This window comes from Phyllostomus hastatus, unplaced genomic scaffold (assembly GCF_019186645.2).
Source record: "Phyllostomus hastatus isolate PE091 unplaced genomic scaffold, TTU_PhHast_1.1 phas_contig_40, whole genome shotgun sequence".
In the NCBI taxonomy this organism is placed as follows: domain Eukaryota; kingdom Metazoa; phylum Chordata; class Mammalia; order Chiroptera; family Phyllostomidae; genus Phyllostomus; species Phyllostomus hastatus.
This window is the reverse complement of record NW_025333872.1, coordinates 30,991,759-31,016,628: the sequence shown is the minus strand read 5'-3', so window position 1 is coordinate 31,016,628 and position 24,870 is coordinate 30,991,759. Positions and strand designations below refer to the sequence as shown.

The 24,870-nt window shown below is 38.4% G+C and overlaps 1 protein-coding gene across 6 annotated transcripts in view; it reads left to right on the top strand.

Moving 5' to 3' along the window:
- FILIP1 (filamin A interacting protein 1) overlaps positions 1–24,870 on the top strand; it is a 185,865-nt gene that overhangs the window by 51,339 nt on the left and 109,656 nt on the right. The window contains exon 1 of one of the 6 annotated variants that reach the window (XM_045843015.1): positions 4,625–4,644. The exons of 4 other annotated variants lie outside the window; for them this stretch is intronic. The gene's annotated coding sequence lies outside the window, so the exon portion shown is untranslated. Of the gene's footprint in view, positions 1–4,624; positions 4,645–19,523; positions 19,609–24,870 lie in introns of those variants that run through there. One more of the 6 variants, XM_045843013.1, reaches the window with a different exon arrangement.

Here is a 24,870-nt window from a genome sequence, read left to right as displayed (position 1 = left end):
TTTTCTCTGTGAGTGACTGTGAAATGGAGGTTTACTCATTTAATTTTTGGGCTATGCATGCAACAGAGATTTTTACCACCACAGGTAGTGGGTACATCCATGGCATTCACTTAAGAAACACAGTTATGTCCCTATAGAGATCTGGGGTTTTGGCTTGTATAAGAATTTGGTGTGTTTTACAATGGTAGCTGCTGCAAACGCTACTGGTTCATAGTGATTAGCAGAGGACACACCCTCAGCTGTGAAAAGCAAGATTTAAATGGTGAGTGGAACAAGATGAGGAGGCCTTATTCTCCTAAAAATCTAATTATATCAATAGCATGAAGAAATGAAAATTTTGTGATTTTCAAAAACTGGGTGACTACAAGTAAAAAATCTCTTGATTTAAGTTTTATCTTTGTAATCTATGCAGTTTGTGTATTTTGAAATTAGTTCTCAAAGTACTCTGTGGCATGATCGTCCTCTAAATTTCATAACAAATATACTATGGATACTTGGAAAGTTTTATATTTTTAAGATTCAGCAAAAATCATGATTGTAAGATGGGTAGGCTCAGATAAAATGTTTTTGTTAATAGATATTAAGCATGAGAAGATGCACTGTCCCAAAGGGAGAAATGAAGAAAGCAAAAAGTATTGAAAAGGAAGATGTGCAAAAAATGCTGTTAATTAATTGTAGTGGTAACAAAAACCACTTTATGAGCTTTATGACTTTGCAGAATGGAATCTGCAAATATATAGGCTATGGGAACTCAGCAGGTCCATTTATTCAAAATTTAGTAAATATCCAGCTGCCTACAGTATATCAGAAACTGTATTAGGTGCTAGGAGTAAAAATATTTAGAAACCTGGTTCCCACTTTCCAAAAGCTAACACATAGGCAAATACATGTGGTAGTTGCCATAGTTCTATGTGAACAATATTCATGGAGAGTAGCAGCTAAGTGTTCCTTAGGGAACTAGGGAAGAGAAAGTGATGCTTAAACTGCCACCTGAAGGAAGAGTGGGACTAATGTTGGGGAGGAAAAGGAAGGAGGTCCAGAAGGCTGGAGAAAAGGTGATGTGACCAAAGGACAGAGATTAGTTGGACTTGGTTCTTTCAGGGGAAGGGAGGGAATTGTATGTAGAGAGTTTGACAGGGTGTGGGTCATGTAGGACTATAAAGTTTACTTTTGGGTAATAGAAACTGATTCAGCAGAGATAGAAAATGAATAGAAAGTAGAAAATGATAGAAAATTATCTTGAGCAGAGGATTGACACAAAGAGAGGTTTGTGTTAAATATATTTCTCTGAGATCTCTGCAGAATGAGTTGGAAGGGCCGACACATGGGAGACAGAGGCTATTGCTGCAGAGGTGGGAGGAGAGAGGGTTCAGGTGTGGGGAGAAGTCAGACTGCACTGACCACTACAGCTCCCTCTGGCTGTCCATTCCTGCCTGTCTCAGCTTCATCCTGATGCTGGACTGAAAGGCAGTGGAATGCCCTCCATGCTAGTCTTATTCTCTTCAATCAGTCACCAGTTCTCAGGTGACAGAAATAACATACAATTACAGGTAAAAATTCAAATAAAACAAACTCTGAGGATGATTCAAATGATATCATTTTTCTTTTTTTTACCTAAAATATTATCGGATTAGAATTTACAAATTTTGATTCTTTACAAATATAAACACATACTAATAGTATGTGTAAGTCAAATTTAATTTAAAAATAAATCTTAAAAGAGAAAGACAGTTACCTTAGAGGGAGCTGATTCCTTAGGCCTTATGATTTCAACATAAACACTTGGGAGGAATACAAACATTCAGACTACAGCAGATCCCCAATGGCATTTTTGGAATAGTATGGCATTTGCTCACTCTCTAGGATAATATTCTCAAAGGCTAATGTTGTGAATAAATATTCTTGAAATTCTTTTCATTGTCTGATTATAAATTGATCATCCATTTACTTTTCTAAATCCTTTTCAAAGCTGAGCTGCTTGACTAATCCCAACAGGTGACTATATGTCACTTGTTCTACACTTTTAAGAATAGCCAACTTTTGCCCTGGCTGGGTGGCTCAGTTGGTTGGAGTGTTGTCCTGTAAACCAAAAGGTCTTGGGTTCGATCCTTGGTCAGAGCACATACCTAAGTTGTGTGTTCCATCCCTGGTCAGGATGAGGACAGAAGGCAACCGATGATTTTCTCTCTCTTTCTCTCTGTCTCTCTCTGTTTCTCTCCCTTTCCTCCTGTGTCTCTTCCTCCCTCTCTCTCTAAAACCAATAAACACATCCTCTGGTGAGGATTAAAATTTTTTTTAAAAAAATAGCTTACTTTTGAATGTCAACTGTAATTGAAAAAATTTTTTTCTAAAGATAATAACTTATTTTTCATTGTTCTCTGTTTGCCTTCCTGAATATATTAAGGGCTTCTATTATGTTTCCACATTGTAGCTATTGCTCTGTGTTTTGAGAAACATAAAACATGGTTTGCATACTCCATTCATGACTATAGTTGCTTACTATCCCTTTAAACTTTTCTCAGAGCATTTAGTAGCTTTGATTTCCTCCTCTCAACAAGTAAGGGGAAGTAGGACCCCTGTGTTCACATGCTGAGGATGAGAAGTCAGAGATCTGGAGACATTTCCTAAGAGGTTATTTGGGGAGAATGTGACATTGGCCAATCAGGTTGGTCAGCGCCTGTTTATAACCCCATCTTTGGCAGAGTTTGCCTATTGGAGTCACTTAAAATTTATCTAGTTTTTTTTAGTCACTTTTTGGCTTTGCTGATTTTTCTGTAATATTTGGAAAATTATGTAAATTCATCATCTTCTTAATAAAGAGTCCATGAGAAAAAGCAACACTCTAGAGGGCCTCTATGATTTTTGAGAAGAGGGCTCAGTCTACATTTTTAAATATCCTTTGACTTATTGAGCCAGAATGGGCCACCTTTTCCAGGTCAAGTAGAATGTTCTGGTGTTCATTGTATTTTCTCATACCCTGCCTGTATTTCCTGTAGATTAACCAATTACACAAAGTTATGTTGCATGTACAATTTGTGTAAGCCCTGGCTAATTGCTGCAGGGGTTATAAAAGTGAATCAAACTGTTTTTGCCCTCAAATGGTTTATGATCTTGCGGGATGAAGGAAATGGTAAGTATACCAAAGCTGTAATATGCAGACAAAAATAACTATAATTTCTGTTTCCATTTTTATTCTTTACTTGGGTTAAATTTATCTAAAGCTTTCTAATCAAAGCTCTGTGGAATAAAGGAGACTAAGAAGAGAAAAGCAAAGTCCTGGCCTGAATATCCTCATCATGTGCTCTGAATAGTTTTGCTTCAAAGGATGAAGTTTAGATGTTGGATTTATCCCATAGTTCAGTGAATGACAAAATCTTAATACTATATCATCTATAGCGTCACTACTTATACACTACCTAAATGAAGTGTTAGCCCTCTTTACTACTATTTTCTTCCCAAATGGACCCATTGGCAGGCATACAATTAAGCATAACTGGAAGTAGCATATTCTTGAGTTCATGACATTAAAACCGGTTGTCTTTGGACTGTCGCTGTGCCACAATAATAGAATGTAACAGAGATAAGCAGGAATTGTTACAATGTGACATGGCTAAGATACAAGGCCTTGTCTCTTAAATTTTTCTTTTCAGTAAACTAATTTATGAAATTAATTAGCCAACATTACTGATGACTAATTCTTGGTTCTTTTTATTTTCTTTTAGACTTTATTTTTTCTTCCTTTAAAAAATTTTTTTCAATTGAATTTATTGGGGTGACATTGGTTTAATTTTTGGCTCTTGACAGGAGTTCTTCCCTAGTGCAATATGTTCTCAGCAGATCATGAAGCTCATGACCAGCGAGCATACCTCTGCTTGCTCCGTTAGAGACGCATTAGAAGTGTTCAAGGTCACTGTTTGTATATATCTTTGACATCATGTTTTTGGACTGTACTTGAGGCAGTTACCTCACAGTGAGCACAGAGAGATCCCTGACTGTATCAACATATCAGTAACTGTTACCAAAATATCACAGACCCAGGCTCTCCCATGAGGCATCTCTAGCCAAGAGGATAGCTGAAACGAGGAGTGTGAGGAAGATGAGAAAGCCAATATCCTTATGAACTAAGCTTTATTTCTAATAAAAGAAAAGAAAACAAGAACAAAACATTGACTTCGGTTCAAACTCCAGTTCGTTTTCTTCACAGAGGCCCTTTGGTTTGCTTGTCCATACAAACTCACACATTTTCTTCCTAGCTTATTGTGACATAACTTTAAGAAAAGACATTCTTTCCTTCTGACTTTTTTCTCTTTCTATCTGCTTTTCTTTCTGCTTAGAAACACCATGCTACTGTGGACTAAGGCTTGGCTGGTCAGAATGTGCTTTACAATTGTCAGGCAGAGGGAGAAATGAAGGAAGCAGCAAGTAATGCTAGGTTCAGTGGATGTATTTATCTTTCCTACTTCTGCCTTCATACCATTTTAGGAATGCAGGGAAATTTCTCCAGTATGATTCTGTCTGCATAGAAAAGGAAGCGGAGGGGTTCACGCTGCTGCAGTTACTTGGCCCTTTCTCAGTGGTGTGCTGGAGCCAACGGGCATCGGCCTGCCAGAGCTGACAGTGCTCATCTCTTCTCAACTCTGCGATGTGAGTGGTAGTGCTTCAGTGATGTCAAGTGGTAGTTTGAAATTGGCCATGATGGGCCCATAGAAATCTGCAAATGCTACCAATCAGGGATTTTTTTTTCCTGGAGAGTCCTTCTTAACCTATGAGATCTTTCCAGAAAGTATCCAGACATATAACATGAAAAATAGAGACATTTTTGTATTGAATAAAGTACGAGACATTGTACATAGGACAGTGATGCCTCAGTCCCCTTCAAAGTAGGCACCTTGGAACTTCACACAGTTCTCGCAGCATCTCTTCCACTGTTCAAAACACTCTGCAAAATCCTTTGTTGGAATCACCATGAGCTGCCCTGTGTATTTTCCTGAATCTCATTGATGGTCTGAAATCTCTTCCTTTTCAAAGGTGATTTTGGTTTTGGGAAAAGCCAGAAGTCATAGAGCAACAAATCTGGGCTGTAGGGGCTGAGTAACCTGGGCAACTTGATGTTTCACCAACAAACTCAGCACAAGATGTGATACACGAGCAGGCATGTTGTTGTGATGAAGCTGCCAATCACCAGTTGCCCATAGGTGTGTCTATTTTCATCATATTGCATCTCTCAACCAATGAAGAACATTGAGATAGCACTCCTTATTAATTATTTGGCCTGGAGGGGCATACTCATGATGAACAAAACCTTTCTAATAAAAAACACTGTTAACATGGTCTTGATCTTGCTGTGACTTTGCCATGCTTTCTTCAAGTGCAGAGAACCACGTGACTTCCATTGGAACAACTGGGCCTTTGTTTCTGGATCATAGCCGTAGACCCACAATTCATCTCCAGCTATTCATTTCCAGCTTCTCGAGGAAATCTGGTTCATTCATAGTGGTTTGAATCAAGTCATTAGCAACTTCAGCACAATGTTCCTTCTGCTGTGGTAGCAGAAACCACAGAACAAATTTTGCCACAACACATTTCATGCCAAGATCCTGCATCAAAATCATGGAGACAGTTTTTGGAATCTCCAGCTCAGCTTCTAGTTCTCACACTGTCAGCTGCTGATCTTTGTGTATTGCAGCTCATATATGTTCAACACTTTCATGTGTTCTGCTTGTCACAGGCCTTCCAGAACATGGATCACTTTCAACAGATTCATGACCACCTTTGAAGCATTTGTGCTACACTTTTATTTGTGCTGCATTCATTGCATCATCCCCAAAATCCCTCTGAATCTTCTGAATAGTTTCCATAGAGGAATGTTCAAGCTTACTGCAAATTTGATGCAGATTCGTTGCTCTATTTGCTCAGTCATTTTCAATGTGATGGCTGCACAGTACACATGCTCACCCAGCAGCATCTACCACTCCCACCGACTAGTATAGTCATAACTGTTCATGCATGTGCATTCCAGTCCACTCTCCTTGGCTGCCAGGTTACATCGATGCCATGCAAACCATTCTTGTTATGGCTGAACTTTTCTTGACAGACCACATATACCCATAGGATTTCTGTCAGTGTCCAGGAAAACTTCACTAAGCCTCTGACATATTGTGAGCACAGCCGACAACCCAAAGTGAGTTAGAAAGGGATGAATTCTTCACTTGTGCCATCATCAAAAGATAGCTTGGGGACAGGGCTTTATCTGTATTACAGTCCCCATGAGCAACCATTTAAAGCTCCATCAAGTAAATCAATACATGACAGAAGTGTATTTTCTGAGAGAATGCAGTTTCAAGATAATCTATGATCTTTGTTCCCATTTTCAACCATACTACTCCCACTAAATCTGTCCCCAGTAGAAACTCAGGAGCCACTTCTGCCCCCAACTTAGTTACATCCACAGTAACAGTGGAGAGTTTTTGTCTTAGTGACTTCTGTAACTCTTGTGGCTTCTGTGATCCTAAGGACTTCAGGAGCATCGGGGATTGTAGCTCTGTTGCCTTTACTACGTGTGAAGCTTGGGTGGTAACTGAGCACCTATTGGGGTTAAACCCTGGAGGTTTCTGCACTTCCTGAGATCTCTTCTTTTTTTGCCTTTGATACCATCTCAGCAGCTTAAGTGATGCCAGGAGAGGCCACAGGCAGGAAGAACAAGAGAGAAGAAAATTTAGAAAGTCTCTGGATAGCTGTCAGGACAGCACTGAGGAGCACAGTTATTCACCCCTTCCCTTTGTGGACTTCTAGAAATAGCTGAGTAAGGGGCTTTGAGGAGAACCTGCAGGGCCTCAGAAACAGGTGTGAGAAGTTTGAGAGACCATATTTTTACTTCCAGGTTACTGTTACTCTGGGGCACCTGGCTTTAAGTTCTCAATATGTGAAAGAAAAGACATAGAAATGTGGAATCTGAATTCTGCCAGGTATAATTTAGCTGTATGACTTAATGGTTGGTTAAAGCATTGACAATTAGTTATTCATTCATTCATATTTCAAGACAAAAAAAAGAGAAGAAATCTCCAATGACTTCACATCCTCCTCTGAAGAACAGTGAACAAAATCTTAGGGGCCTCTGAGTTGCCATTACACATATGATATAAGTCAGGGCTTTGGAAAATTGAATGCTAGAATACGGAATACTTCTTCAGTTTTTAAAAAGAACCCACTAAATGTTCACTCTCCTTGAGCTGTTGTGGATAAAACTTATACTGCTTTGCATAGGGAAGGTGCTCAGTAGTATTTTTGTGAAACTGGCTTTGGTATGTTAATATTGACTCATTTTTTTATAATAAAATTTTTAAAATTTACCAAAAATAACTCCTTCAGCCAATCAGCTACCTCAGACAAAAGTTATTACTAGTTTCTCTAGCTCCTTTCATGATTTATCTATTCAATGGGAATAATTTTACTAGCCTGTGAGGTCCACAAAGTCACACACCTAGAATTATTTTCTTTACCCAGTGCCTGGCCCTTTGAAATCACTTAATAAGTTATATTGAATAAAAATAATAAAATGGATCCTGAAAATAATTTTACTAATAATGGCAACATGAAGTCTTTCTTTGAATTTAATTTCAGTGAGAAGTTTTAAAGAGACAAAGGTTTATTCTAAAATTTCCTCTTTAGGGGTATATTTATATATCACTGAACATACATATATATAATGCTAATTATAAATATATAAGTGACAAAAACTATTTAATGAAAACAGTGGGATGTTTTTGGTAAAGTCTAACTGCCTGCCAAATATAGGGTATGACTGGTTTATGAATGAAGTGAAATCTGTAGAGAAATAGAAAACCTCTAATTCTGTGGTTCTGGCTATGACTTTTGTTTGAGCAAAATCCAGCTGTTTATAATCCTTAGAAGAGAAATTATTTTCACACAATTCATATGTCAGTGTATTTTGCATAGCATATTGTAAAAGATTTTTTAAAGGTAGCCTCTGATCTTCTAAGGGTTTGATTTTTGGGGGTCTTTGTTTCTTTTTATGCCTTCACTAGACATTGGGAAATTTCCTCTGAGCAGAGCTACTTAGAGGACAGAGGGATGATTAGGCCCATCACCTCTGCTGGTTCAGGAGTCCAATAATGCAGGCTCATTCTCGGACCAGGACAGCTGGCTGTGTGTGAGGTTGGGGAAACCTTTTGTTCACAGGCTGTGCCACCTCCCTAGTCTGGTTTGTCAGCTGTCTGGCAAATCTTTGTCTTTGGCCACAAATGTCATTAAATGAGAGAATATGGATGACTGAAAGCACACAGATTACTACTCCTAGAAAAGCAGTTCTCCATCTGTCTTCTGTGCCTGGTGAGTCATGCTGGTGTACTCAGAACAGAGAAGGATAGAAAACTAGGGAAAGAAGGGGAAGGGACACCCTCCCTGGTTATAAATTTGGAAAGTCCTCACTTTGGGCATTTTTGTTGGCTCGAATGGCAGCTGATGAAAATGAAACATCAACAAAATAAGAAGGTAGTATTGAATTACTGGGAAAGTATTTTTTCTCATGGCTACATGAGAAACAGACTTTACTATTTTAGTACATCTTAATTTTTAGACATTAAATTATAGGAACAAAGCCAAAATTAAAAATAACCTGTGTTTTGTACTTTCTTGATGTGTAACTATAGAACGTTCCTTGACCTTCCTCTGCCCTACCAGGATGGTCACTGAGGTCCACTATTTTTTTTTTTTTTTGATAACAGTGAGGGACAAACTGAAGGCTGAACATGAAAGCACAGACTGTAGTGTTATTATAAGTTGCAGCTTGCCTGAGTTAATCCATTCTGTGTCGTTACACACATAATTAGTATTTTGCTGCACGTGTCCTCCATTTTGAACTTCTAAATCTACATCAAGCCACTGAACAGCTATGTACTTTTGTTTATATTCTCCCCTCAGCCTGGAAAAAGTTTATTCATTCCTCAGGGTCCACTGCTCAGTTGTCAAAGCATGCCCCTTTGTCTAATCTATATAGCCACTTGTCTTTGCATGCTTCCAATTTTTATGAGCTCAGGAGTTATTCAGGATCAGGTGTAGTTAATTCTCAGATCCAAGACTGCTATTAAGGCATTTCCCAAGCTTCCTTCTAATTTTTAATCCTGTTTAAATGTCTGTTTTATAGCCCTGCCTGGTGTGGCTATAAACACCAGTTGGTTGGGCATCATCCCACAAAGCAAAAGGATGCTGGTTGGATTCCTGGGCAGGGCCATGGTGGGTTGGTTCCTGGTCTGGCTGCTTAGAGAGGCAACCTATCGATGTTTCTCTCTCACATTGATGTTTCTCTCCCTCTTTCTCCCTTCTTTCTGCTCTCTGAAAAAAAAATAAACAAATGTTTGTTTTATAGAACAGTTGTCATATGAGAAATCATTGGGATGTAATGTTTATTATATTTATTTATAACTTATTATTATTTATGTATTTAGTTTTTTCTATTTTTGGATATAATTTATAATATGCCTAATAATTAAGAAATTAGAATAACATATAATTTAGAAATAAATATATAAATGTTGGTATAAGTGATTACATATTTAAATAATGGATTTTCTGTCTGAAAATCTATCCATTGAAGACAATGGGATGTTACAATCCCCTACTATGATGGTGTTTCAGTCAATCACTCCTTTTATGTCCATCAAAATTTACTTTATATATTTAGGTGTTCCTATGTTGGGTGTGTAAATATTTACTAGGGTTATATCCTCTTGTTGGATTGTTCCCATTATCATTAGTGTCCTTCTTTGTCTCTTACTATAGCCTTGGTTTTAAAGTCTATTTTGTCAGATATAAGTACTGCTACCCCAGCTTTTTTTCCTTTCCATTTGCATGAAATATCTTTCTCCAACCCTTTACTTTCAGTCTGTGTGTATTTCTTGATCTGAGGTGGGTTTCTTGGAGACAGCATATACATGAGTCTTTTTTTCTTATCCATTCAGCTAACTTAATGTCTTTTGGTTGGAGCATTTAGCCATTTACATTTAAGGTAATTATTTTATTTTATTTTTTATTGTTTTTCAAGTACAGTTGTCTCCATTTTCACCCCACCATGTCCCCACCCACACCACCCATCCCTGCCTCCCACCCTCAAACATACCCTAAGGTGATTATTGATAGATATGTATTTACTGCCATTTTTTAAATAACTATTTTCCTCTGTTTTTCTTTCTTCTCCTCCTCCTCCTTCTTCTAGTGAGTCCTTTAACATTTGTTGCAGTACTGGTTTGATGTTAACAAAATCTTTTAGCTTTTTCTTGTCTGGGAAACTCTTTATTTCTCCTTCAGTTTTAAATAATAGCCTTGCTGGGTACAGTAGCCTTGCTTGTAGGTCCTTGTAGGACCTTGTAGGTCCTTGAATATTTCATGACAATCTCTTCTGACCTGAAATGTTTATGTTGAGAAATCAGATGACAGTCTAATCAGAGCTCCTGTGTAGGTAACTACTTGCTTTTCTGTTGTGGCTTTTAGGATTTTCTCGTTGTCTTCAAACTTTGCCATTTTAATGATGTATCTCAGTGTAAGCCTCTTTGGGTCCATCTTGTTTGGGACTCTGAGCTTCCTCATCATGTGTGTTTTTTTCCCTTTAACCAAACTAGGGAAGTTTTCAGTCATTGTTTCTTCAAATAGGTTCTGGATTCCTTGCTCACTCTCTTCTCCTGGACTTTCCCTGATGCAGATGTTGCTATGCTTCATGTTGTCCCGATTTCTAAAACTCTTCATTCTTTTCAATTCTTTTTTCTTTTTGCTGTTCTGCCTGGGTGTTTTTTCCTACCTTGTCTTCCAAATCACTGATTTACTCCTCTGCTTTATCTAAATTACTATTTATTCCTTCCAGTGTTTTACTTATTTAAGATATTGCATTTTTTTTTGTTTCTAACTAGTCCTTTTTTATGGTTTCCATGTCTTTTTTTATGCTGTTGAGTATCCTTATAATCATTACTCTAAACTCTCTATCTGATAAACTCCTTGCCTTCATTTCATCTAGTTCTTTTTTTGCAGAGTTCTCTTGTACTTTCATTTGAGTCCTATTCCTTTGTCCTCCCATTTGGCTCCTTCTTTGTGTTTGTTTCTATGTATTAGGTGGATCTTCAAAGACTCTGGTGCAAACCTATGTCAGATGCTGTCTGTAATTGGCTCTGGGCAACCTGTTTGGAGCTATCAGTGATCCATAGCTTGTGGCTCCCTATCCTGGGCCTGTTTGTATATAGAAAGAACCACGCTGCACACCCAGACTGGCTTATACTAGCACCATGCCCGGGGGAGGGTCAGCTAATATCTCAGAGTTCTCAGACATCCACCTTAGTTGTTAAAGTTAATCATAGATATAGCCTCAGGGTATACTCAGCATACCCATTTAAACTTCACAGGGTGGGACAGAGTAATTCCTGCAGGCAGGGCTATTGCTTCCCCTCAGGCTGATGCCACTTGGAGGAAAGTGCTCAGCCTGAGAAGGATGGCCTCTGCCATATGCAGAATGGCTCAGCACAGGGCTCATTGTAGCTATTCCTTCAGTGCTCTCCTCAGGGCCAGGAACTCCAGACTCCCCTCACATGTCTCTAATCCACTTTGCTTCCCCTCTGCCAGAGGCCAGGGTAGGTGGCTGCAATGGAATTTTGTGTGTTGGCCCTTTAAGAGGTCTCTGTTTCTCCAGCCATCTCCCTCTGGAAGACAGAAACCATGCTGCTTTTCACAGCTAGATATTATCTGGGTTCTTTTCTTGGCTCTGGTTTTGTAGACTGAGGAGCTCAGCTTAGGGTTTAGAACCCACACTTCAGGGGGAACCCATGAGCCACTGAAATATCCTTCCAGAACTTCAGCTGCCACCTGTGGAAGCCCAGCCAGCCCCTTAACACCCACTCTGTACTTTCTACCAGTCACATTGTGGTGAAGTGGTTTCTTCTGCCTGTCCTTGTTTGTAAGGCTTCTCTCCAGATAGTGTTCAGTTGGTTATTCAGGATGATTTCTCTACAATTTAGTTGTAATTCCAGTTTGGTCCTGGGAGGAGGTTTGTGAGCTTCCATGTACTCCTCTGCCATTTTGGATCTCCCCTAAATAATAGACTGAGCTTTAAAAAATTTTGAGGGAACCACTATCTAGGACTAGGACATTCTTTAAAAATCTATTTTTAAATTATAGTTAACATATGATACTATATTAGTTTTAGGTATAGAACATAGTGATTAGATATTTATATACCTTGTGAGGTGACTAGTACTATCAGTCTAGTATCTGTCACCATACATAGTTATTACCATATTATTAACTCTATTTCCTGTGCTATACATTACAATCCTGTGACTTATTCTATAACTGGTAGTTTATACTTCTTAATCTCTTGCATCTTTTTGCCCATCCCCCTACCTGTCCCATCTGTCATCCATGAATTTATTTTCTGAATCTATAAGCTTGTTTCTGTTTTGTTTCTGGGGGGGAGTTGGTTGCTTTGCTTTTTAGATTCCACATATAAATCTGTCTGACTACTTTCACTTAGCACAGTGCCCTCTAGGTCCATTCATGTTGTCATAAATGGCAAGACTTTATTCATTTTATGGTTGAGTCATATTCCATTGTATATATACATTTTTTAATCCACTTACCTCTTGATGGACACCTAGGTTGCTTCTCTATTTTGGCCTTTGAAAATAATGCTTCACTGGATATACAGGTACATATATCTTTTCAAAATAGTGTGTTCAGTTTCTTTGGATAAATACTCATAAGTGGGATTGATAAGTTAACATAGTTCTATTTCTAACTTTTTGAGGAATCACCATCATACTGTTTCCCATAGTGACCACACCAATTTATATTTTCACCGATAGCGTACAAGGGTTCTCTTTTCTCCACATCCTTGCCAATACTTGTTAGTTCCTGTCTTTTTGATAATTGCATTCTAACATGTATGAAGTGATATTTCACTCTGACATTAGGGGTGTTAACCATCTTTTCATGTACCTACTGGCCATTTGTATATCTTCTTTGAAATGTCTATTCAGCATCTCTGCCCATTTTTAAATCATTGTTTGATTTTGATTTTGATTTTATATGAGTTCTTTACATGTTTTGGATGTTTCAGATATATTATTTGCAAATATCTTCTCTCATTCAGTATGTTTTCATTTTGTTGGTGGTTTCTTTCATGGTTCAGAACTTTTTAGTTTCATGAAGTACTATTTGTTTATTTTAGCTTTTGATGCCTTTGCTCTAGTAGACATACCAAAAAAGTATTCCTAGGACTGATGTCAAACAGTTTACTTCCAAGGAGTTTTATGGTTCCATGTCTTACATTTAACTCTTTATCCATTTTGGGTTTATTTTTGCATATGGTGTAAGGAAGTGGTCTAGTTTCATTTTTTAAAATGTATCTGCCCAGTTTCCCCAACACCATTTATTAGGGAGATTGTCTTTACACTATTTTATGTTCTTGCCTCCTTTGTTGTAGATTAACTGACCTTGTAAATGTGGATTCATATCCGGACTCTGTTCTATTCCATTCATCTCTGTGTCTGTTTTTGTGCCAGTATGATTATTTTTTGACTAATATAGGTCAGTAGTATAGTTTGAAATCAGGTAGTATGGTACATCCAACTTTGTTTTTTTTACTCAAGTTTACTTTGGCCATTTGAGGTTTTTGTGGTTCCATATAAATTTTAGGATTATTTGTTCAAATTCGGTGAAAAATGCCATAGGTATTTTGATAGGGATTGCATCAGATCTGTAGATTGCTTCAGGTGGGGTGGTTAATTCTTTCAATCCATGAGCATGATTTATCCTTCCATCTTTTTGTGACTTCTTCAGTTTCTTTGTTTAATGTCTTATACTTTTCAGAGTGCAGGCCTATTACTCCTTTGTTTAATTTATTTCTAGGTATTTTCATCTATTTGATGCAATTGTAAATGGGGTTGTTTTCTTAATTTCTCTTTCTGACAGTTTTTTAGTGCATACAAATGTAACATATTTCTGAATATTACTTTTGTACCCTGTATATTTACTACAAAAATTTATTAGTTGGAATAGTTACTTGGTGGAATCTTTAGGATTTTCTACATGCAATATTATGTTACCTGCAAAGAATGACAATTTTGCTTCTTCCTCCCCAGTTTACTTTTTTCTTGTCTGATTGCTGTGCCTAAGAATTCCAATACTATGTTGAATAATAGTGCTGAGAGTGAGTATCCTTGTCATCTTTTTCAACATTGCATATAATGTCAGCTATGGACTTGTCATATATGGCCTTTATTATGTTCAGGTATGTTTCCTTTATACTCACTTGTTGAGACTTTTTATCATAAATGAATATTAAATTTTGTCAAATGCTTTTTCTCAATCTATTGAGATGATCATAGGATTTTTACTCTCATTTTTTATGTTGTATAGTATGTTAATTGATTTGCTGATGTTTAACTATCCTTGAATCCCTTGAAAAAGTCCCACTTGACCATGGTGTATGATCTTTTAATGTATGGCTGAATTCAGTATACTAATATTTTGTTGAGGATTTTTGTATGTATCTTCGTTAAATATATGGCTCTATAATTTCTTTGTAGTGTTTTTGTCTGGCTTTAATATCAGGGTAATGCTGGCCTTGTAAAATGAATTTTGCCTCATTTTATAAGCTTTTCCTCCACTTCAATTTTTTTAATGATTTGAGAAGTATAGGTATTAATTCTTCTTTGAATGTTTGGTAGAATTCACCTGCTATCATCTGGTTCTGGACTTTTGTTTGTTGGCAATTTTGTGATTATTGATATAATTTCATTACTGGTAATTATTCTGTTTGGATTTTCCATTATTTTTCCTGATTCAGTCCTGACATATCTGATGTTTCTAAATTTATTCACTTCTAAATTGTCTGATTTGTTGGCATGTAATTGTTCGTAGTAGTCTCTCATATTTCTTTGAATGTCTGTGGTATTGGTTGTCACTATTACTTTTCTTTTCATTTTTTATTGTTTTTTCCACTACCATTTAGTCCCCTTATAACCCCCTTCCCCCACAATCACTATACTGTTGTCCATGTTCATGTCCTCTTTCTTTTCCAATTACAGTTACTCAGGGTCCTCTCTTTTTTCTTTTAGTTTCATTGATCTTTTCTATTGTTTTTGTGTCTACTTTATTTCTGCTCTGATCTTTATTATTTTCTTCCTTCTTGTCAATTTGGGCTTTGTTCATGTTCTACTACTTCCTTTAAGTGTAAAGTTAGATTGTTCTGTAAATAAATATTGTCTATTTGACCTAATGTGTTATTTAAGGCCACTGTTATCTTGTGGATTTTCAGTTTAGATGATCTATATTGATGTAAGTAGGATGTTAAAATGTCCTACTATTATTGTATTGTTGTCAATCTCTCCCTTTATTTCCACTAATATTTGCTTTATGTATTTAGGTTCTCATATGTTGGGTGTGTAGATGTTTATAAGTATTACACCTTCATGTTGATTTGTTAAAATCATTATGTAATGCCCTTAGTTGTCTCTTGTTAAAGTCTTTGTTTTATAGTCTACTTTGTCTGAAATAGGTATCAATTACCCTAGCTTTCTTTTTGTTTCCATTACATGGAATATCTCTTTTCATCTCTTCCTTTCCAAGCTTTGGGTGTCTTTCTATCTGAAGTGAGTATCTTGTAGGTGGCATATGCACAACTCTTGCTTTTCTCAATCCTTTCAGCCACTCTGTGTCTTTTGATTGGAGCATTTAGTCCACTTACATTGAAGTAGTTATTGATAGGTATGGCATTTATTACCATAATAAAATGGCATTTATTGCCATTTGTTTTATTTGCTCTTGTAGTCCTTCTCTATTCCTTTCTTCTTCTCCTCTGTTTTCTTGTACATTAATGACATTTTTGTGTGATTTTCTTGGATTTCTTTCTCTTTATCTTTTGTGTATCTATTATAGGTTTTTGGTTTGTAGTTACCATGTGATTCATCTATAACAAGATTTTTTATAGCACTCTATTTAAGCCGATAATTGCTTAAGTTCAAATGCATTCTAAAAGAACTTCATTTTCTACTCACAACCCACATTTATGTTAATGATATCATATTTTAGATTTGTGTGTGTGTATTCCTTAATTTTTTACTGTGGTTACACATGGTCTTACTACTTTTGCTTTTTAACCTTCTTTTTAGCTTTATAATTGGTTGATCCACTGCTTTTACTAAATGTTTGCCTTTATCAGTGACTTTTTTCCTTTCTATATTTTATTATTTTCAGTTTTGGCCTTTTCTTTTCCCCTTAAAAATGTTCCTTTGAAATTTCTGGCAGTGCTGGTTTAGTGGTGATAAAGTTCTTCATCTTTTGCTTGTCTGGGGAACTATCTCTCTTTCAATTCTGCACTATAATTTTGCTTAGTGGAATATTCTTGGTTTTCTCCTTTTATCACTTTGAATACATTGTGCCATTCCCTTCTGGCCTGCAAAGTTTCTGTTGAAAATCTGATAGTCTTATGGGGACTCCTTTGTGTATAACTGCTTTTTTCTTACTGTGTTCAAGATTCTCTCTTTATCTTTAACTTGTGGCTTTTTATTATGAGTGTCTTGGTGTGGATCTTTTTTAATTCATTCTGTTTGAGACTCTCTGTGCTTCTTGGACTTGGATGTCTGTTTCCTTCACCAGGTTAGAGCAATTTTCAGCCTTTATTTCTTCAAATAGGTTTTCTGCCCCTTCCTCTCTGCTCTTGGGACTCCTATGATGCAAATGTAGGTATGCTTGATGTTTTCCCAGAGGTGCTTTAAACTATATGTTTTCATTTTTTTTTCTTTTTGCTCTTCCAACTGGGTTTTTTCACTACTTTGTCTTCATGATTGATGATTTATTCTTCTGCATAATCTAATCTGATATTGAATTACTCTAGTGTTTTTTTTCATTTTAGTTATTGTGTTCTTTAATTCTGATTAGCTCCTTTTTATTTTCTGTGTCATTGATGAAGTTCTCATTGAGTTCAGCTATTCCTCTCTCAATTTTATTGTGTGCCTTTATAAACATTATTTTGAACTCTCTTGTAGATTGCTTGCCTCTATTTTGTTCAGTTGTCTGTGGTTTTGTCCTTTAATTTGGAACATACTTCTCCATCTCTTTATTTTGGCTATCTCTCTGTGGTTGTTTATATGTATTAGATAGCTCTGCTAATCTCCTGGTCTTGAAAGAGAGGTCTTATATAGAAGATGTCTTATAGGACATAGTGGCCCAATCCTTTCTGGTCCCCCAAGCCAGGTGCTCCACAGGAGTTCCCTGAGTTGGTTGTGTGTGCCCTCCTGTAGTACTTGGACTGTCATTGCTGCAGGCACAGTGATAGGTGAGTTTGATCCTCAAGCTGAGTGACTGTGAGAACTGACCTTGAGTGTGGATGATTTGGTATGTGAGGACTGGCCCAATGGAGCAAGAATCTCTTTGGCAGGACTCTGGTGTCAACTGAGGTTGCCCCTTGGGTGTGTTGATTGGGGAGCTACTTAGTGGGGAGCTCTGGTGTAGTTGCCACTTGTGTCAGGCTTGTGACCACTTGGGACAGGTTATGAAGTAAACCAAGGTCAGCTGCCACTTATGTGGGATTGGAGACTCTTGGGAAAGTTTGCAATACAAGCCAAGGCTGACCGTCACCTGTGCTGAGATTGGAAGCATTTGGAAAAGACTTCAATGTAAAATGAGGCCAGCTGCCTCCTATGCTGTGCTTGGGAGCACTTAGAAAAAGCTGTGATGCAAAAGAAGCGAGCTGATGCTTGTGCTGGGCTTGAGGGCATTTGGAAAAGACTGTGATGCAAGCCAAGGCTGGTCACTCTTGTATGGAGGGTCTGGAGTCACTTAGAAGGGGCTCCAGCAGGGCCTGGCAGAGTGGGTGGGGTGGAATCTCAGGGGGACACAGGGAGGGTGGTACAGTATTAGCAGGTTAATGGAGAGTAACTGATTTGGTTCCTGCTGCACCTGGCTAGCCAGGTTGAAGCACAAAAAAAAAGAAACAAAGGAACAGAAGCCTACACCAGTGCTTCCATCCTCAGAAAGAGTTTAGCCCTTGTCCTAACGTTAAACAATTTAACTCCTCCCCATATGACCCAGGAGCTTCTCGAGCTGCCCCCTCCACCCTGGAATGTGAAACAAGTGAGTTTGTGTGTGAGCCCTTTAAGAACAGCATCCTTCATAGCCCTTCATCTCTCTTGGACTTGACCCTAGCTAGTTCACAAAATCAGATATTATAGGGATTCCTCTTCTGGGCAATGATGCTTTGGGTTGGGGAGTCTGGTGTGGGGCTTGGACCCCTTGTTCCTCAGTGGTCCAGATATCCTTCCATTTGTGCGCCACCACACTGGGTGTGAGTCCTGACCAGAGTTTGTACCTTCCTCCCAATCTGTCTTGATGTGTCTTGTTCTTTATATCCTTATTATAGGATTTCTGTCCCGGTGGTTCTCAACAATAGTTGTTCTGTCTATTTGGTTGTAATTTTGATGTGTTTGTGAGAGGAGGTGAGTTCAGAATCTATGTACTCCACCATTTTGATCCTGCCTCTTCTTTGGCTGTGACATACTTAAAGGAAGAAATCTTGTCTTATTTTATTTTTATTTATTTATGTTTTGTGATTGTTTGGTTATTATTTATGGTTCTTGTGTGCTTATTATTTGGTATAATGGTGCACAAAAACAGTTTGTGGAATAAAATAAAACCCATAGTTCTCAAGCTCAGATAGGCAGAAGGTTAATAGTAACAGATCAGTGTGGTTTAGAAACCTCAACTATGAGGGAGGACCCAAAAAACTGGCATTTATTTATAAAAATTTGGGTATTTATTCTTACATGTTTAAACTTCAGTCACTTTCAAAGTACTCTCCATTTGATGCAATACACCTGTTGAGATGTTTTTTCCACTGCTCAAAACAGTGTTTGAACTCATTGATTTCGATGCCTTTTATGGCTTCTGCTGATTTTTGTTTCACCTCTTCCACATTGACAAACCATTTGCCACTGAGGAATTTTTTCAGCTGAAGAAACAAAAAAAGTAGTTTGGGCAAGGTCAGGTAAATAGGGAGTGTGGGGCACAGGGCCCATGCTGTTTTTGGTCAAAAACTGTTGAATGCTCAGCACAGTGTGGACAGCTGTGCTCATAAATCACCCATCATGAAATGGGCAAACACATCAAAAGAGTCTTCAAAAAAGTCACTGAAGCTGAATGCAGCCTCTCATAACAACACCAGCTGGTACCCTGTACAGATGGGTTCCCAGAACATTCACCTAGTGGGGGAGGCTTATACTACAAGGGGCCCTCCCTCCAGAAGATAATTCTAATATTTTTGGGTCCCCCCTTGTAGTGCAGAACCTCCTCTCTACCTTCCTCAGATTAATTTAAGAGGTGGCTCCTTGTGGGTCTCTATAAGACCCTCCAAATACTGTCTTGCCCCTAATCTGGCTTGAAGATCTCTTGATACCTCTGCCACCTGTGCTGATTACAACAGTGACCCAACAATCTGTGTGCTTACAGGCCCTCCAAGTGATTCTGATGTTTGCTGAAATTTGAGAACCCCTGCTCCAGGCTTTCCAAGGAGATTTTCTACCCGCAGTACGCTCCTAGAGCTCTGGCCAGCAGGTATAAACCTGGTCTTCCTGCTCCCCTACCCTCAACACCATGTTTTAGGGGCCAAGATAGGTCTGCTATATAAACTCTGGGTTCAGCTTGGCTCTACAGAAAAAAGAATATTGGACTAAGACTCAAAATAGGATGTTGGCACTTAGTACTGGAGAAAAGGGAATTTTGGAATTTAGCATGTTGAGAGGGAAGAGGAGAAGAAAAACATGTTTCCAGATTTCTTACCCTCCTTCTGCCATGGCTTATTTTATATAGAAGAAGAGCCTAGTGGTATGATTTAAAGATATCCTGTCCTCGCCCTACCTCAACCCAACCTTTTACAAATGGTTACTTCTATTTTAATTTCAATGACTAGAGTTAATAAAGAGTTGATTTTACTCACTAGGGTTAATAAAGACTAAGGAATATGGGGTTAGGGCAGTCAAGCTACTATGTGATTTAAATTTAGCTGGGTTGATTACTTAACACCATCCTGAGATTCTGGAAGAGTGAGTATTCGATAGATGGGTGAGGGCTCGGGGCACACTTCAGATAAGCCTGGACTGGGAAGGCCCCGTGTGCCACAGAATGAGATCATGGGGATCTCTGTTTTACAATTTCAGTGGGAGGCATAGGTAAGGAGCACAGGTGGGAAAACAAGAAAGGCACCTGAAGGACAGAGGTAAAGAGGGTCAGAGAAAGACAATAGACTCGTACTTTTCTCTCTTTTCAAAAGCTCCTCATAACTGCCTCTCAGAGGTCTCACGCAATAGTTCATTGTTGGAAAGTCCCTGAGCTCTCATTGCTTCCAAGCCCCAGGTATGAGTCTTATTTCTTGCTTTTCTTTTTCAAACTAGAGCAGGAACAACAGCAGTGTAATTTAAAGGAAAACTTCTTTACTAATTCTATTGCTTGAAAGTCCTGTAGTACATTATGGCTTATAAAACTGACCAGTATTATATTTCACACTTAAGACATCCTCTAACACTCAAGGACATAATAATTCTAATACTTTATTTCTTTATGACTGAATTCAACTTTGCTTTTTAGTTACTACCTCTTTATACTCCTTCCCTCCAATCCCCATCTGAAAGAACGTAACCTACATATTTCCTGCTAAGTTCAATTTTATCTGGTAATTTTTTTTTCATTTAAACTCAATACTTTTAGTTCAGTCCTAAAACAAATCAGAATTCCATTTCCGTCTTTTCTTTCTCTCCTCCCAAGCTATTGACTTCATTTTGGGAGTGTCACATACATGTCATCTGTGGGGGGTGGGCAGTGAGAGGGGAGGTTTGCTGACATGCCCAGGCTGGTGGAAGTGACGGGGAGCGGGGGAGCACCTCCAGTGTCTGCCCTGCTGCCATCAGGACTGGCCACATAATTTAGGGGCTGTGCATAAGGGAAATGTGGGGCATCCAGTTAAAAATAATTAAGAATTTCAAGAGAGCAACAGCAGAGCATTAAAATGAGAGTGAGACTCTGTGCATAGATCACATGCCTATGAAACTGATCCTACCTGTGTTCTCTGTCGTCATCTCCCAGCCTGGCTCCTGGTGAAAGTTATGGCCATAGCTCTTTTGGGGAAGTGCCCTCTGTCTCCAGTTGTCTTGGAGCCCTACCGTAACACTCACAGGTGCTGTGCCTTCCATTTCTCCCTAGTTTGGGCGGTCTGCTTTGAAGCCCTCTGCCCTGGTTACTCTTGTACTAGCATGCCAGCCATCTTTCCTAGCTACCTTGCACTCTTGCTGGGCCCTTGACCCCTTTTGCATCTATCTCCTTCATAGACTTGGTGCACATCAATCTCCATCACCCTCTCTGTACAGACATGTGCTGCTAAGTCTGTTGTTTGTCTGCACAGCCTATGGCATGACTAATGCCAGTAGAAATCCCTGAAATTTTAGCATGTCAGGTTTTTCCACCATAGATTCTTCAAACTTTGTGAAGGAGCCTTTTATATTTATATCCTCTCTCAACTTACCTGGAAGAGAAGAATAGGATAGGTGGATAGATAGCATAGCTGCTGCATTATGTTTTTCTCATTTTTTTCTTCTTTTATTTTCAACCATTTTTCTAAGTTCTGTAAGCTGAGGGAGGGAGCAGGAATGGTAAAAACCATTTCCAATTCTGCCCCAGTTTACAGAAATTAGAAAAATCACTGGAAATAATAGTCTAAATCAGGGTTGGCAAACTAAGAGTGAGGGGTCAAACGCAGCCACACCCATAGTTTATGTATTGTCTATGGCTGCTTTCACGCTACAACAGCTAAGTTGAGTAGCTGCAACAGAAACCACATGACTGGCAAAGTCCAATTTATTAAATATATACTCCTTTACAGAAAAATTTTCCCGACCTCTGTGTTAGACAATCACCGTTGAAAACGAAGTGTCTTTGTCTCTGGTCGTACCTGTGTTGGGATGTTGAGTGGTGTTTGATGACCTCACAGTTAATCTGCCACAAATTAATGCTTTCTGCATCACTACTGCTAGTAAATACTTTTACATACGTACAGAGAGCAGAACAGGCGTTATGATTTCACATACATGCAGTGGGTAGGACAGGCATTATTATTCTCATTTTACAATGAAAAAACTATGCGTTGGAGAGGTTAGGTAACTTGCCCTGGGTTACAGGAGAAGTGAGTATGGGGTTAGGGGTGGGGACCCAGCTCTCTTGATTCCTTGGAGTTAGTGGCAAACAGTTCCAGGAGGATTCAGCATGTTAGGAGAACAGATGCTGAGGATTTTGGTGCATGAGGTTGTGGACCACCTTGAGGTCCACTGTGGGGCTGGGTGGTATGCTGAGGTGGAATGACTAGAGGGTGGAGAAGAGAGGTGGCTACGGATCATTATGTGTTAGAAAAAAATTATTCCAAAAGGTGGTGATTCATTTTCTTACATACTTCCTGCCCACACACTGAGTCTGTAACTTGGGCATTGTGGTAGTATGACATTTTAGATAAATTAAATTCCTAATGCACCTTCATTAGCTAACCTCAAAGTTCTTCTCTTTACTGTTTTTGCCAGCTTTGTAGTCATAGCAACTAAATTTATAAAGATTTGTTGATTGACATAGAATTCATGGCCTCTTCACACTGTATCAGAGTGATAAGCATCTGTAAATATCAGATGAATATATTTGATGACCATGTGGCTTCAGTTGCTTGCATAGAATGCATTTCAATAGGAATAATTTTTACTTTTCTCCTTGCTTGGTTATAAAGTAGCTATGCTCTGTTTTTAATTTAGGCTCCCCATACTCTGATCTAATCCAAGGGGAGCTCAGGGACAATTAGAAAAGACAGAAGTCGGGAGGAGTTCAAAGCAGACACAACCCATGACCCCATATGTTACAACTGATTTTAAGTTGTTCTTTTATGTTGAGAAATGGCCCAGAGATTTAAAAGAAAAGGCATTTAAAGGACACCTGAATACAGTTGGCGTATGTGCAGGCACTTAGAATGCATGAAGTCATCGTCAGCACAGGTATGCACAGTGTTTCATTTTCTCCCCGCTCAGTGTGAGGCACTGATATCCACCAAACCAATGCACATCTTTCTCCTAGTGGATTTTAACCCATCTTGTTGATTCCGAGCAGCAATTGTGATTTGCCCCATATTTCTTGAAAATACAATAAAATTATTTGAGAACATTTGCTACCTAAAGGCAAATGTTTTTTTCTAACAGGAAATTTTTTTGCAATCAGCTTACTAGAATAATTAGCTCCTGCACAAACTAGAATTTTCCTAATTAAAAAAATCAGTTCAAAAGAGCTGTGATCCCTTCCACCGAGAACGTACTTTCTTCTAAGGAACTGCAGTTGTGTGGATGAGGGTAGACTTTTCACACTGGGACGAATTATTCCAGCATTTTTACCTGCACATTCCGAGTTAGTCAGGCACATCAGTCTTTTCAGCAGAACCTGCCTTAGGTACTTAACCTTTAATGGCTCAGGTGTGGCAAGACAAAAAAAAAAGGCCCATGAAAGAACAGATCAAAACTCCAGAAAAAATACAACTAAGCGATGAAGAGATAGCCAACCTATCAGAGGCACAGTTCAAAACACTGATAATCAGAATGCTCACAGAATTGGTTGAATATGGTTGCAAATTAGATGAAAAAAATGAAGGCTATGCTGAGTGAAATAAAGGAAAATGTACAGGGAACCAACAGTGACAGGGAGGAAACTGGGACTCAAATCAACGGTGTGGATCAGAAGGAAGAAAGAAACATTCAGCCAGAAAGGAATGAAGAAACAAGAATTCAAAAAAATGAGGAGAGGCTTAGGAACCTTCAGGACATCTTTAAACATTCCAACACCCAAATTATAGGGGTACCAGAAGGGGAAGACCAAGAAATCAAAAACTTATTTGAACAAATAATGAAGGAAAACTTCCCCAATCTGGTAAAGGAAAGAGACTTCTAGGAAGTCTAGGAAGCTCAGAGGATCCCAAAGAAGTTGGACCCAAGGAGGAACACACCAAGGCACATCATAATTACACTACCCAAAATTAAAGATAAGGAGAGAGCCTGAAAAGCAGCAAGAGAAAAGGAGACAGTTATCTACAAAGGAGTTCCCATCAGAATGTCAGCTGATTTCTCAAAAGAGACCTTACAGGCAAGAAGGGGCTGGAAAGAGGTATTCCAAGTCATGAAAGGCAAGGACCTACATCTCAGATTGCTCTATCCAGCAAAGCTTTCATTTAGAATGGAAGGGCAGATAAAGTGCTTCTCAGATAAGGTCAAGTTAAAGGAGTTTATCATCACCAAGCCCTTATTATATGAAATGTAAAGGGACTTATCTAAGAAAAAGAAGATAAAAAATATGAACAATAGAATAACAACAAACTCACAGTTATTAACAACCACATCTAAAATAAAAACTAAGCAATCAACTGGAACAGGAACAGAATAATAGAAATGGAGATCACATGGAGGGTTATTAGCAGGGAAGTGGGAGGGAGAGAGAGAGGGGCAAAGGTACAGAGAATAAGTAGCATAGATGGTAGGTAGAAAATAGACAGGGGGAGGTTAAGAATAGTATAGGAAATGTAGAAGGCAAAGAACTTATATGTATGACCCATGGACATGACCTACAAGGGGTGGGGAATGTGGGTGGGAGGGGTATACAGGGTAGAGGGGAATGAAGGGGGGAAAATGGAACAACTGTAATAGCATAATCAATAAAGTATATTATTAAAAAAATAAAAGATAAAAAATCAGTCAATAGATCTAATAGAATGAGTTGTTGTGTTTCTGGAGTCTTAGTGACTTTGCCAATTCC